Source organism: Hyla sarda, chromosome 1 (genome assembly GCF_029499605.1).
Source record: "Hyla sarda isolate aHylSar1 chromosome 1, aHylSar1.hap1, whole genome shotgun sequence".
Taxonomy (NCBI): domain Eukaryota; kingdom Metazoa; phylum Chordata; class Amphibia; order Anura; family Hylidae; genus Hyla; species Hyla sarda.
This window is the reverse complement of record NC_079189.1, coordinates 317422450-317436162: the sequence shown is the minus strand read 5'-3', so window position 1 is coordinate 317436162 and position 13713 is coordinate 317422450. Positions and strand designations below refer to the sequence as shown.

General features: G+C 42.4%; 1 long non-coding RNA gene across 1 annotated transcript in view; it reads right to left on the bottom strand.

The window, feature by feature from the left end:
• The window catches only part of LOC130306462 (uncharacterized), a 36807-nt gene extending 23379 nt beyond the window's left edge, over positions 1–13428 (bottom strand). The window contains exon 1 of the long non-coding RNA XR_008855815.1: positions 13212–13428. This is a non-coding gene — a long non-coding RNA (uncharacterized LOC130306462). The remainder of the gene's footprint in view (positions 1–13211) is intronic.
• Positions 13429–13713: the final 285 nt, after the last annotated feature.

Here is a 13713-nt window from a genome sequence, read left to right as displayed (position 1 = left end):
TCAAATTTTTTTTATTTATGTGTATGAACAATGGAAAATAATAAAGATTTGAAAAGTAAAAAAAAACTATGAGAGACATAATAAGAAAAAAAAACAATACATAAAATCACATTGTCTGATTTGCTAATTATGGTGGAAAATAAATATTTTGTCACCTACAAACAAGCAAGATTTCTTGCTCTCACAGACCTGTAAGTTCTTCTTTAAGAGTCTCCTCTGTCCTCCACTCATTATCCGGAATTAATGGCACCTGTTTGAACTTGTTATCAGTATAAAAGACACCTGTCCACAACCTCAAACAGTCACACTCCATACTCCACTATGGCCAAGACCAAAGAGCTGTTGAAGGACACCAGAAACAAAATTGTAGCCCTGCACCATGCTGGGAAGACTGAATCTGCAATAGGCAAGTAACTGTGGGAGCAATTATTACAAAATAGAAGACATACAAGACCAATTAAAATCTTCCTCGATCTGGGGCTCCACACAAGATCTCACCCCGTGGTGTCAAAATTATAACAAGAACGGTGAGCAAAAATCCCAGAACCACACGGGGACCTAGTGAATGACCTGCAGAGAGCTGGGACCAAAGTAAAAAAGGCTACCATTAGTAATACACTAAGCCGCCGGGGACTCAAATCATGCAGTGCCAGATGTGTCCCCCTGCTTAAGCCAGTACATGTCCGGGTTCGTCTGAAGTTTGCTAGAGAGCATTTGGATGATCCAGAAGAGGATTGGGAGAATGTAATATGGTCAGATGAAACCAAAGTAGAACTTTTTGGTAAAAACTCAACTCATCATGTTTGGAGGAGAAAGAATGCTGAGTTGCATCCAAAGAACACCATACCTACTGTAAAGCATGGGGGGTGGAAACATCATGCTTTGGGGCTGTTTTTCTGCAAAGGGACCAGGACGACTGATCAATGTATAGGAAAGTATGAATGGGGCCATGCATCATGAGATTTTGAGTGGAAACCTTCTTCCATCAGCAAGGGCATTGAAGATGAAACGTGGCTGGGTCTTTCAGCATGACAATGATCCCAAACACACTGCCCGGGCAACGAAGGAGTGGCTTCATAAGAAGCATTTCAAGGTCCTGGAGTGGCCTCGCCAGTCTCCAGATCTCAACCCCATAGAAAACCTTTGGAGGGAGTTGAAAGTCTGTGTTGCCCAGCAACAGCCCAGAAACATCACTGCTCTAGAGAAGATCTGCATGGAGGAATGGGCCAAAATACCATAAACAGTGTGTGAAAACCTTGTAAAGACTTACAGAAAATGTTTGACCTCTGTCTTTGCCAACAAAGGGTATATAACAAAGTATTGAGATGAACTTTTGTTATTGACCAAATACTTATTTTCCACCATAATTTGCAAATAAAGTCTTAAAAAAATCAGACAGTGTGATTTTATGGATTTTTTTCCTCATTCTGTCTCTCATAGTTGAGGTATACCTATGATGAAAATTACAGCCCTCTCTCATTTTTAAGTGGGAGAACTTGCACAATTGGTGACTGACTAAATACTTTTTTTCCCCCACTGTAACTCCATGACTCTTGAGCCCTGTAGTGTGCCTGCACAGCATGTTACATCCACATATGGGGTATTTTCATACTCAGAAGCAATGGGGTTCCAACATTTGGGGGGAATTTTCTTCTATTACCCCTTGTGCACATGAAAAATTTGGGGTAACACTGGCATTTTTGTGAAAAATAAATATTTTGTCATTTTACGGCCCAATGCTCCAAACACCTGTGAGGTATAAATACTCACTGTATCCCTTGTTCCTTGGGAAGTGCAGTTTCCAAAATGATAACACTTGAGGGGGATTCCCACTGTTCTGTCACCATGGTAGCTCTGTAAACGCTCAAGGCCGCCGAAACAGATTCCAGCAAAATTCCCTCTCCAAAAGCCGAATGGCGCTCCTGCTCTTCTGAGACCTGGTGTGCACCCGCAGGGCAGTTTACAGCCAAATATGAGGTATAGAGGAAAGTAGCGTTGGATCCAGCTTCAATAGCAATAAAACCGTCTTCATTCAAAGGACATGCAAGGAACAGCAGAGGTTACGCGTAACGAGTAACGGTTCTATTGCTATTGAAGCTGGATCCAACTCTACTTTCTTCTCTACATTCTCAGTGTTGTCCAGCACCTGGATCCGTGCTCCGGTTGTCCAGGCGGGGTGAGCTGGTTTGGACTTACTGTTTCAAATATGAGGAATGACCTTACTCCGAAGTCGTCAGCCTATCACTGACCGCAGCGATGTCCCACTTCGGTCGGTGATAGACTGAGCCCACTGTCATGTAAGGAGCCGGCTGGCGGAGGGGGAACGCGAGCAGCGAGGGGGAGAGCATGGCCTGCTTACCCGGACCAGCAGCAGCGGCATCATGGAGCAGCAGCAGCAGGAGGAGTTCAGCCGTAAAGTGCGGCGGTGGAGGAGGCTGCAGTGAAGATTGCCGGTAAGTGATCTTCACTGTGGCCCTCTAAAAGTTGCAAAACTACAACTCACAGCCAAAGGCTGTCTGGGCATGCTGGGAGTTGTAGTTTTGCAACCTCTGGAGGGCCACAGTTTGGAGACCACTATACAGTGGTCTCCAAACTGAAGCCCTCCAGATGTTGCAAAACTACAATTCCCAGCATGTCCAGACAATCAGGGATGCTGGGCGTGTAGTTCTGCAATATATGTCCCTTCATATGTTGCAGAACTACATCTCCCAGCATGCCTGGAGAGTCTTAGCATGCTTGGAGTTGTAGTTTTGCAACATCTGGAGGGCTACAGTTTGGAGACCACTACTTAGCGGTCTCCAAACTGTTCTTCCCTAGTTGTTGCATAACTACAACTCCTAGCATGCCCAGACTGTCCAGGCATGCTGGGAGTTGTACTTCTGCAACATCTGAAGGGACAGATATTGCAGAACTACACGCCCAGCATCCCTGACTGTCTGGGCATGCTGGGAATTATAGTTTTGCAACAGCTGTAGGCACACTGGTTGGGAAACACTGAGCTAGAGTCTGCTTCCTAACTCAGTAATTCCAACCCGTGCGCCTCCAGCTGTTGCAAAACCACAACTCCCAGAATGCACTGACAGACTGTACATGCTGGGAGTTGTAGTTTTGCAAAAGCTGGTGGCACACGGGTTGGAATCACTGAGCTAGAGTCTGTTTCTTTATTCAGTGGTTCCCCACCAGTGTGCCTACAGCTGTTGCAAAACTACAACTCCCAGCATGTACAGTCTGTCAATGCATTCTGGGAGTTGTAGTTTTGCCACAGCTGAAGGTTTGGGGCACCCCCCCATGTGAATGCACAGGGTACATTCACACGGGCGGGTTTACAGTGGGTTTCCGTCTACAAGTTTGAGCTGCTGCAAATTTTCCGACGCAGCTCAAACTCCCAGCAGAAAACTCACTTAAAACCCCCACCCGTGTGAATGTACAATAAACACTACACTACACTAACAAATAAGAAGAAGTAAGACACTATATATACACCCCCTTACATGTCGCCCCCCCCCCAATAAAAATTAAAAACGTCTCATACGGCAGTGTTTCCTAAAAGGAGCCTCCAGCTGTTGCAAAACAACAATTCCCAGTATTGCCGGACAGCCATAGACTGTCCTGGCAGGCTGGGAGTCTTGCAACAGCTAGAGGCACCCTGTTTGAAAAACACTGCTGTAGGGTTTTGGTGGAGACAAGCCCCATCCTTGTATCCGGGTCCGCCCCTATTGCAAATTCTTCATTTAGGCCTCAAATGCGCATGGAGCTCTCTCACTTCAGAGCCCTGTTGCATTTCAAGGCAACAGTTTAGTGCCACATATAGGCATTTCCGTACTCAGTAGAAATTGCGTTACAAATTTTGGGGGGATTTTTTTACCCCTTATGAAAAGGTAAAGTTGGGGGCTACACCAGCATGTTAGTGTAAAAAAATTTACATTTTTAAACTAACATGCTGGTGTTGCCCCATACTTTTCATTTTCACAAAAGAATAAAGGAGAAAAAGACCCCCAAAATTTCGGAATTTCTTCTGAGTACCGCAATACCCCATATGTGGACGTAAAATGCTCTGTGGACGAACTACTTGGCTCAGGAAAGAGAGAGCGCCATGTACATTTGAGGCCGAAATTGGTGATTTGCACAGGGGTGGCTGATCTTTACAGCGGTTTTGACAGGAACGCAAAAAAAAACACGTGTCCCCATTTTGGAAACTACACCCCTCACAAAATGTAACAAGGTGTATAGTGAGCCTTACCACCCCACAAGTCTTTGACAAATTTTGTTAAAGTTGGACATGAAAATGTAAAAAAAAAAGTTTTTTTCCTGAAATGCTGGTGTTACCCCAAATTTTTCATTTTCAAAAGGGGTAATAGAAAAAAAGCCTCCCAAAATTTGTAACCCAATTTTCTTCTGAGTAAAGGAATACACCATATGTGGATGTAAAGTGCTCTGCGGGCAAACTACAATGCTCAGAAGAGAAGGAACACCATTGGGCTTTTTTAAAGAGAATTAGGCTTGAATTGAAGGCTATGTGTGCTTACAAAGCCCCTATGGTGCCAGACCCCCTCCACATGTGACCCCTTTTTGGAAACTACACCCCTCACGGAATGTAATAAGGGGTACAGTGAGCATTTACACCCCACAGATGTCTTACAGATTTTTTGAACAGTCATCCGTAAAAATGAAAAATTTAATTTTTCATTTGCACAGCCCACTGTTCCAAAGATCTGTCAAATGCCAGTGGGGTGTAAATGTTTACTGCACCCCTTATTAAATTCTGTGAGGGGTGTCCACTGTTCTGGCACCATGGGGGCTTTGAAAACGCACATGGCTTCCATTCCAAGCAAATTCTCTCTCCAAAAGCCCAATGGCGCTGCTTCTCTTCCGAGCATTGTAGTTCGCCCGCAGAGCACTTTACATCCACATATGGGGTATTTCCATACTCAGAAGAAATGGGGTTAAACATTTTTGGGGCTTTTTCTCCTATTACCCATTAAGAAAATGAAAAATTTGGGGTAACACCAGCATTTTATTGAAAAAAAAATTTTATTTTATTTTTACGTCTCAATTTTACGAAAGTTCGTCAATCACCTGTGGGGTGTTAAGGCTCACTGTACCCCTTGTTACGTTCCTTGAGGGGTGTAATTTCCAAAATAGTATGCCATGTGTTTTTTTTTCTTTTTAACTGTTCTGGCATCATGGGGGCTTCCTAAATGTGACATGCTCCCCAATAACCATTTCAGCAAAATTTGTTCTCCAAAATGCCATTGTCGCTCCTTCCCTTCTGAGCCCTCTAGTGCACCCACAGAGCACTTTACATCCACATATGAAGTATTTCCTTACTTGAGAGAAAATTTATTACAAGTTTTGGGGGGCCTTTTTACCTTTTACCCCTTGTAAACATGAAAAAAATTGGGCTACAATAACATTTTAGTGTAAAAAATTTAGATTTTTATTTTTCTCCTTCATTTTGCTGCTATTCCTGTGAAACACGTAAAGGGTTAACAAACTTTTTGAATGTCATTTTGAATACTTTGAGGGGTGCAGTTTTCATAATGGTCCATTATAGGGGATTTAAAACATAAAGAGCCTCAAATTCACTTCTAAACTTAACTGGTCCTAGAAAAATTCAGATTTAGAAATTTTTGGGAAAAATTGGAAAATTGCTGCTATACTTTGAAGCCCTCTAACGTCTTCAAAAAGTTAAAACATGTCAACTTTATGATGCAAACATAAAGTAGACATATTGTATATGTCAATGTAATTTATTTGACATATCCTTTTTCTTAAAAGCAGAGAGCTTCAAAGCTAGAAAAATGCAAAATTTTCAAATTTTTCCTGAAATTTTGGAAATTTTCCCCAAGAAATGATGCAAGTATCAACGTAAATTTACCACTAACATAAAGTAGAATATGTCACGAAAAAACAATCTCGGAATCAGATTTATAAGTAAAAGCATCCCAGAGTTATTAATACATGTGATGACAGTGTGAAAGTAATAGTGGTCAGATTTGCAAAAAAAACTCCCGTCCTTAGGGTTATAATGGGCACAGTCCCCAAGGGTTTAAGGTGAAAATGGGCTTGGTCCTTAACCCCTAACGCTGTCTATAAACTGCGCTGTGGCATGGGAGGGTTATGAAGCGAGCTCAGGAGCTGAGCTCGCATAATACCTGCACAGTCCCGGCTGCTATCAGCAGCCAGGACCCATGGCTAATGCCGGACATCGCCGTTCAGGCAGATGTCTGGCATTAACTCTTTAGATGCGGCAATCAAAGTTGATCGCCGCATCTAAAGTGAAAGCTTCCCGGCAGCTCAGTTGGACTGATCGGGACCATCGCGTTAAAATTGCGATGTTCCGATCAGCTAGGATGCATCAGGAGGATGCCGATCGGCGATTGATTTCTCCAAGCCTGAAATCCAGGCTTGAGCAATCAACCGCCGATAACACTGATCAATGCATTGCAATGCAATGGCATTGATCAGTGTATTGAATCAATGTATTGCATGGGATAGTCCCCTAACATTGCATAAACAAAGTAAAAAAAAAAAAAAAAGTGAATAAAGATGATTTAACCCCTTCCCTTATAAAAGTTTGAATCACCCCCCTTTTCCCATAAAAAAAAATAAACATATGTGGTATCACCGCGTGTGTAAATGTCCGAACTATAAAAATTTATCGTTAATTAAACTGCACGGTCAATGGCGTACACGCAAAAAAATTCAAAAGTCAAAAATAGCGTTTTTTTGGTCACTTTATATATTATAAATATGAATAAAAAGAGATCAAAAAGTCCAATCAAAACAAAAATTGTTCCAATTAAAACTTCAGATCACGGTGCAAAAAATGAGCCCTCATACTGCCCCACACGTGAAAAAATAAAAAAGTTATAGGGGTCAGAATAGGAAATTTAAAACGTATACATTTTCCTGCATGTAGTTATGATTTTTTTTAGAAGTAATACAAAATCAAACCTATATAAGTAGGGTATCATTTTAATTGTATGGACCTACAAAATAAGGAGAAGGTGTCATTTCTACCGAAAAATGTACTGCGTAGAAATGGAAGCCCCCAAAAGTTAAAAAAAATTGCGTTTTTCCTTCCCTTTTCTCGCACAATGATTTTTTTTTCATTTCGCTGTAGATTTTTGGGTAAAATGACTGATGACATTACAAAGTAGAATGGGTGGCACAAAATATAAGCCATCATATGGATTTTTAGGTGCAAAATTGAAAGGGTTATGATTTTTAAAAGGTAAGGAGGAAAAAACGAGAGTGCAAAAACGGAAAAATGCTATGTCCTTAAGGGGTTAAACAAATATACTTATTTTGCAAACAAAAAAAGTTTTTTTTTAAAGCAGTACAGTCAAAGAAAAGTATATAAACATGTGTATCATTTTAATCATATTGACCTACAGAATAAAGAAAACTTGTCATTTTTACCATAAAGTGCACAGCTTGAAAATGAAACCTTCCAAAATTTTCTAAATTGTGGTTTTCTTTTCAATTTCCCCACACAAATAATGTTTTTGGTTTTGCCATACATTTTATGGTAAAATTAGTGACCATTGGTTGCGCAAAAAATAATCCCTCATATGGGTCTATGGATGAAAATATAAAAGAGTTATGATTTTTAGAAGGAAAAAAACGAAAATAAAATTGGCTGTGTCCTTAAAGGGGTACTCTGCCCCAAAGGATAGGGGATTACATGTCTGATGGAGGGGTCCGGCTGCTGGGACACCCCCCGAGATCGCCAGGCCAGCACTGTGGCATTCATGAACATGGAAGCCCCAGGCCCCCTACATTCATGTCTATGGGAGGGCGCGTGATGTCTAGTACACAGCTGTCATGCCCCCAGTTGTCTCCCAAAAACATGAATAGAGAAGGCGTGGCATGTTCATTAACGCCACAGTGCAGACCCTGAGATTGTCGTGGGGGCTCCCAGCGGCTGGACCAACCAGTCAGCCATGTTATCCCCTATTCTTTTTAAGGGGTTAAAAAGGAAAAATTACATTTCACATGGACATACGTATTCAACCCTTTACTCAGTATTATCTGAAGCCCACTTGACAGCGATTACAGCCTTCTGTCTGTTTGGGTATGATGCCACAAGGTTTGCACACTTGGATTTGGGGATTTTCTGTTCTTTTCAGATCCTTTCAAGTTTTGTCAGGTTGAATGAGGACCATCGGTGGACAGCCATTTACAGGTCACTCCAGAGATGTTTGACTGGGTATAAGTCAAAGCTCTGGCTGGGCCACTCAGAATTGTCCCTACGCCACTTCTGTGTTGTCTTTGATGTGTCCTTAGGGTCAACCTCTTGTTGACATGTGAGGCCCTGAGCCCTCTGGATCAGTTTTTCATTTTAAAGTTAAACTGTCACTAAACTCCCCCCACACTGACCAGAGGTACTGGCTGGTAGTGCAGGGACACTGATCAATATGCTGCCTACCATGCCGGATCCGTCCTGCCATTCACCCGTTATTTTCATTATTATTTTATGCAAATGATCTTCTAACTGGCACCGGCGGGGTTACAAGGCTCCATCTGGCACTGTGACGTTCCTGTGTAGACCCGGAAGAGGCCTCAGAGAAGTGAAGTCCTGTGCAGAGCGAAGAGAAGAGGGAGAGGCAGAAGGAGGGATGAATATTCATAAGCCGGGCAGTGCAGCGGACGAGTGGCGCTGACGTCACAGTGCCAGATGGAGCCTTGTAACCCTGCCCGTGCCAGTTAGAAGATCATTAGCATATCAAGAATAATGAAGATAACGGGCGAACGGCGGGATGGATCCAGGCATGGTAGGCAGCATATTGATCAGCATCCCCCTTACTACCAGCCAGTACCTCTGGTTAGTGCGAGGGGAGTTTAGTGACAGTTTTCCTTTAAATATCAATGTACTTTGCCAGTTTTCCCTCAACCCTGACCAGTCTCCCTGTCCAAGCGGATGAAAAGTACCCCCACACAGCATGATGCTGACACTATGCTTCTCTGTAGAAAAGCTATTGGGAAGGTGATGAGCAATGCCAGGATTTTGCTAAGACTCAGCAATTTTGGTTTCATTAGAACACAGAACCTTGTTTTTCAATCAGATTCATAAAGGTGCTTTTTTGCAAACTCCAGGTGGGCTTTCGTGTGTCTTTTACTGAGTGTATACTATCTGACCACTCTGCCCAGATTGGTGGAGTCCTGCAAAAATGGTTCACATTCTGATAACTTTCCTATCTGCCCAAAGGATCTTGATCACTTAGGTTGATCACTTCTCATACCAACACCATTTACCCCTGATTGCTTAGTTTGATGAGGAGGCAATTTCTAGAAAAAAAATCCTGGTTGTTGAATTATGGAGGACACTGTACTGGTGGGAAGATTCAATGCAGCAGACTTTTCTGTACCCTTCTCCAGATCTGTGCCTTCACACAATCCTGTCCATGAGCTCTACAGGCAGTTCACATTGCTCTGGATGCATTGTCAGCTGTGATACCTTATATAGACAGGGTGTGTCTTTCCAAATCATATCCAATTAACTGATTTTACCGCTCAAAGGCTTCTTTCACATTGCCATCGCCGTTGGGAGAGCCAGGCAGAATAGCAGGAGAAAAATTACCTTTTCTCCTGCTACAAATATGAGCGCCAGGTGGACCCCATAATAGTAAATGGGAGCACCAGGACCCATTGTTGCCTGCTGCTCCCAGTCATGAGAGGAGCCATTAAAGTTAAAAAAAAAAAAAAAAAAAAAAAAAGACTGACGGCCGTTCTCGATGGGGAGCAACGGCAGAGTGAAAGGGGCCAGCTACCATAGTGAGTTATTAGCTGGGGAAGCGGACAGCATTGTACTCCACTTTACAGCCAGCTAGGAGATCCAACCTTTTCTCTGCATAGACTTCTATGCAGAGAAAAATACGGATCTGCTAGCCAGCCGGTGAGCGCAGTACAATTCTACATGCTTCCCTGGCTAATAACTCACAATCGCAGTGGGTCTCAGGACTAAGATTCATGCAATAAACAACTTTTGACTGTCTGAGCAATATTTCAATAGTTGTTTTTCATAACAGCAATGCTCTAACACAAACAGCGAATTGGACATTCACATGGCAGCAATACAATACATGTAGGTAAGTAGACAACTTTATGAAGTTCAAATTTAGCATTAACCACTTAAGGACTCAGCGTTTTTCCGTTTTCATTTCCGTTTTTTCCTCCTTACCTTTAAAAAATCATAACTCATTCAATTTTGCACCTAAAAATCCATATGATTGCTTATTTTTTGCGCCACCAATTCTACTTTGTATTCACATCAGTCATTTTACCCAAAAATCTATGGTGAAACAGAAAAAGAAATCATAGTGAGACAAAAAAAAAAATTTAAAACGCCATTTTGTACGTTTTGGGGGCTTCCGTTTCTACACAGTAAATTTTTCGGTAAAAATGACACCTTATCTTAATTCTGTAGGTCCATACGATTAAAATGATACCCTACTTATATAGGTTTGATTTTGTCGTACTTCTGGAAAAAATCATAACTACATGCAGGAAAACTTATACGTTTAAAATTGTCCTCTTCTGACCCCTATAACTTTTTTATTTTTCTGCGTATGGGGCGGTATGAGGGCTAATTTTTTGCGCCGTGATCAGAAGTTTTTAGTGGTACCCTTTTTGCATTGATAGGACTTTGGAATTTTTTTGCGCGCACGCCATTGACCATGCGGTTCAATTAACTATATATTTTTATAATTCAGACATTTCCGCACACGGCGATACCACATTTTTATTTTTATTCACACTGTTTTTTTTTTTTTTTTATGGGAAAAGGGTGGTGATTCAAACTTTTAATAGGGAAGGGGTTAAATGATCTTTATTCACTTTTTTTTTGCAGTGTTATAGCTCCCATAGGGACCTATAACACTGCACACACTGATCTTTTACATTGATCACTGGTTTCTCATAGGAAACCAGTGATCGATGATTCTGCCGCTTGACTGCTCATGCCTGGATCTCAGGCACTGAGCAGTCATTCGGCGATCGGACAGCGAGGAGGCAGGTAGGGACCCTCTGGCTGTCCTGTAAGCTGTTCGGGATGCCGCGATTTCACCGCGGCTATCCCGAACAGCTCCCTGAGCTAACCGGCATACTTTCACTTTAGACGCGGCGTTCAACTTTGAACGCCGTGTCTAAAGGGTTAATAGCTATTAGCCACGGGTCCCTGCCGTGGCTCCACGTTATAGATTGGGAGCGGACTCATGATGTACCGGTACGTCATGAGTCCTTAAGGGGTTAAAAAGGTGAAAAATGGGGCACTCCACTGCTCAGCGTTTGGAACAAACACTTCCAAACGCTGGAGCTGGGAGCTCGTGAAGTCATAGCTCCGCCCCCTCAATGCAAGTGTATGGGAGGGTGGTGGCTGTCATGCCCCCTCCCATAGTCTTGCATTGAGGGGGCGGGGTGTGACATCATGAGGGGGTGGGGCTATGACGTCACGAGCTCCCGGTGCCGGCTCGAGCATTCAGAACAGTTTGTTCAAAACGCTGAGCAGCGGAGTATCCCTTTAACCCCTTAAGGACTCAGGGTTTTTCAGTTTTTGCACTTTCGTTTTTTCCTCCTTACCTTTTAAAAATCATAACCCTTTCAATTTTCCACCTAAAAATCCATATTATGGCTTATTTTTTGCGTCCCCAATTCTACTTTGCAGTGACATTAGTCATTTTACCCAAAAATGCACGGCGAAACGGAAAAAAAAATCATTGTGTGACAAAATCGAAGAAAAAACGCCATTTTGTAACTTTTGGGGGCTTCCGTTTCTACGCGGTGCATATTTCGGTAAAAATTACACCTTATCATTATTCTGTAGGTCCATACGGTTAAAATGATACCCTACTTATATAGGTTTGATTTTGTCGCACTTCTGGAAAAAATCATAACTACATGCAGGAAAATTTATACGTTTAAAAATGTCATCTTCTGACCCCTATAACTTTTTTATTTTTCCACATACAGGGCGGTATGAGGACTAATTTTTTGCGCCGTGATCTGAAGTTTTTAACGGTATGATTTATGTTTTGATCGGACTTTTTGATCACTTTTTATTCATTTTTTAATGGTATAAAAAGTGACCAAAAATTAGCTTTTTTTCGACTTTGGAATTTTTTTGCGCGTACGCCATTGACCGTGCGGTTTAATTAATGATATATTTTTATAGGTTGGACACTTACGCACGCGGAGATACCACATATGTTTATTTATTAATTTTTTTACACTGTTATTTTTTTTATGGGAAAAGGGGGGTGATTCAAACTTTTATTGGGGAAGGGGTTAAATGACCTTTATTAACACTTTCTTTTTACATTTTTTTTGCAGTGTTATAGGTCCCATAGGGACCTATAACACTGCACACACTGATCTTCTACACAGATCACAGGCCTGTTATCAGTGTTATCGGCGCTTGACTGCTCCTGCCTGGATCTCAGGCACGGAGCAGTCATTCGTCAATCGGACACCGAGGAGGCAGGTAAGGGCCCTCCCGGTGTCCTGTAAGCTGTTCGGGACGCCGCAATTTCACCGCGGCGGTCCCGAACAGCCCGACTGAGCAGCCAGGTCACTTTCACTTTCACTTTCGAAGCGGCGGTCAGCTTTGACCACCGCTTCTAAAGGGTTAATACCGCACATCGCCGCGATCGGCGATGTGTGGTGTTAGCCGCGGGTCCCGGCCGTTGATGAGCGCCGGGACCGACACGATATGATGCGGGATCGCGGCGCGATCCCGCTTCATATCGCGGGAGCCGGCGCAGGACGTAAATATACGTTCTGCGTCGTTGAGGGGTTAAGTGACTTTGAACGTGGCATAGTGGCATAGTTATTGTTCCAGACGGTTATCGCTAAGGTTTACAGAGAATGGTCTGAAAAAGAGAAAATATTCAGTGAGGGGCAATTGTGTAGATGAAAATGCCTTGTTAATGTCAGAGGTTAAAGGAGAATGGGCAGACTGGTCTCGGATGACAGAAAGGCAACAGTAGCTCAAAACACTATCGTAACAACCAAGGTATGCAGAATACCATCTTTGAATGCACAACACATCAAACCTTTAACCCATTAAGCATGCAGAGATTTTTCATTATTGAACACTTACAATTTCCCACTTACAGACCCATATGAGGTCTTGCTTTTTGTGCCAACAATTATACTTAATAATACTTAATTATACTGTAATGAGGGAGATAGTATTTAGCTGGCACTACCTCTCTACTTTATCCCTGAATGGCTCCACTGGTGCTGGACCTTGAACGTCCGGCCATCTGAATGCAGACTCACAGTGCTCTCTGTCGAACAGGATACAATTCCACCAACATACGAAGTGAAGAAAACAGCACGGAAGCACTCGATTCAGTCTGAAGGATTTATTCAGCACAGGTGAAATGCACGGCAACAATTGTTTCGCTACCATGTAGCTTTTTCACAGCCTGATTCCATAACCAACCCCCCCTTAAATCTCCCTTGTCATACAAACAACTTTATTGGCACAAAACAAAGCTGACACAGCTCACATTAAAACATGACAAACAGTTACCATTAAAATAAGTATTAAACTGTAGAGTGGGTTTCAAGGCAGCACTACATGTAATACCCATCATTATATAACACTAGTATTATTAATCTCGGACAAAACTATTTAGGTCACTATGTTTATCACGATCACACCCTATCGGTCCAGCCAAGACGCTAGAGAGAGTGTGATGGTGC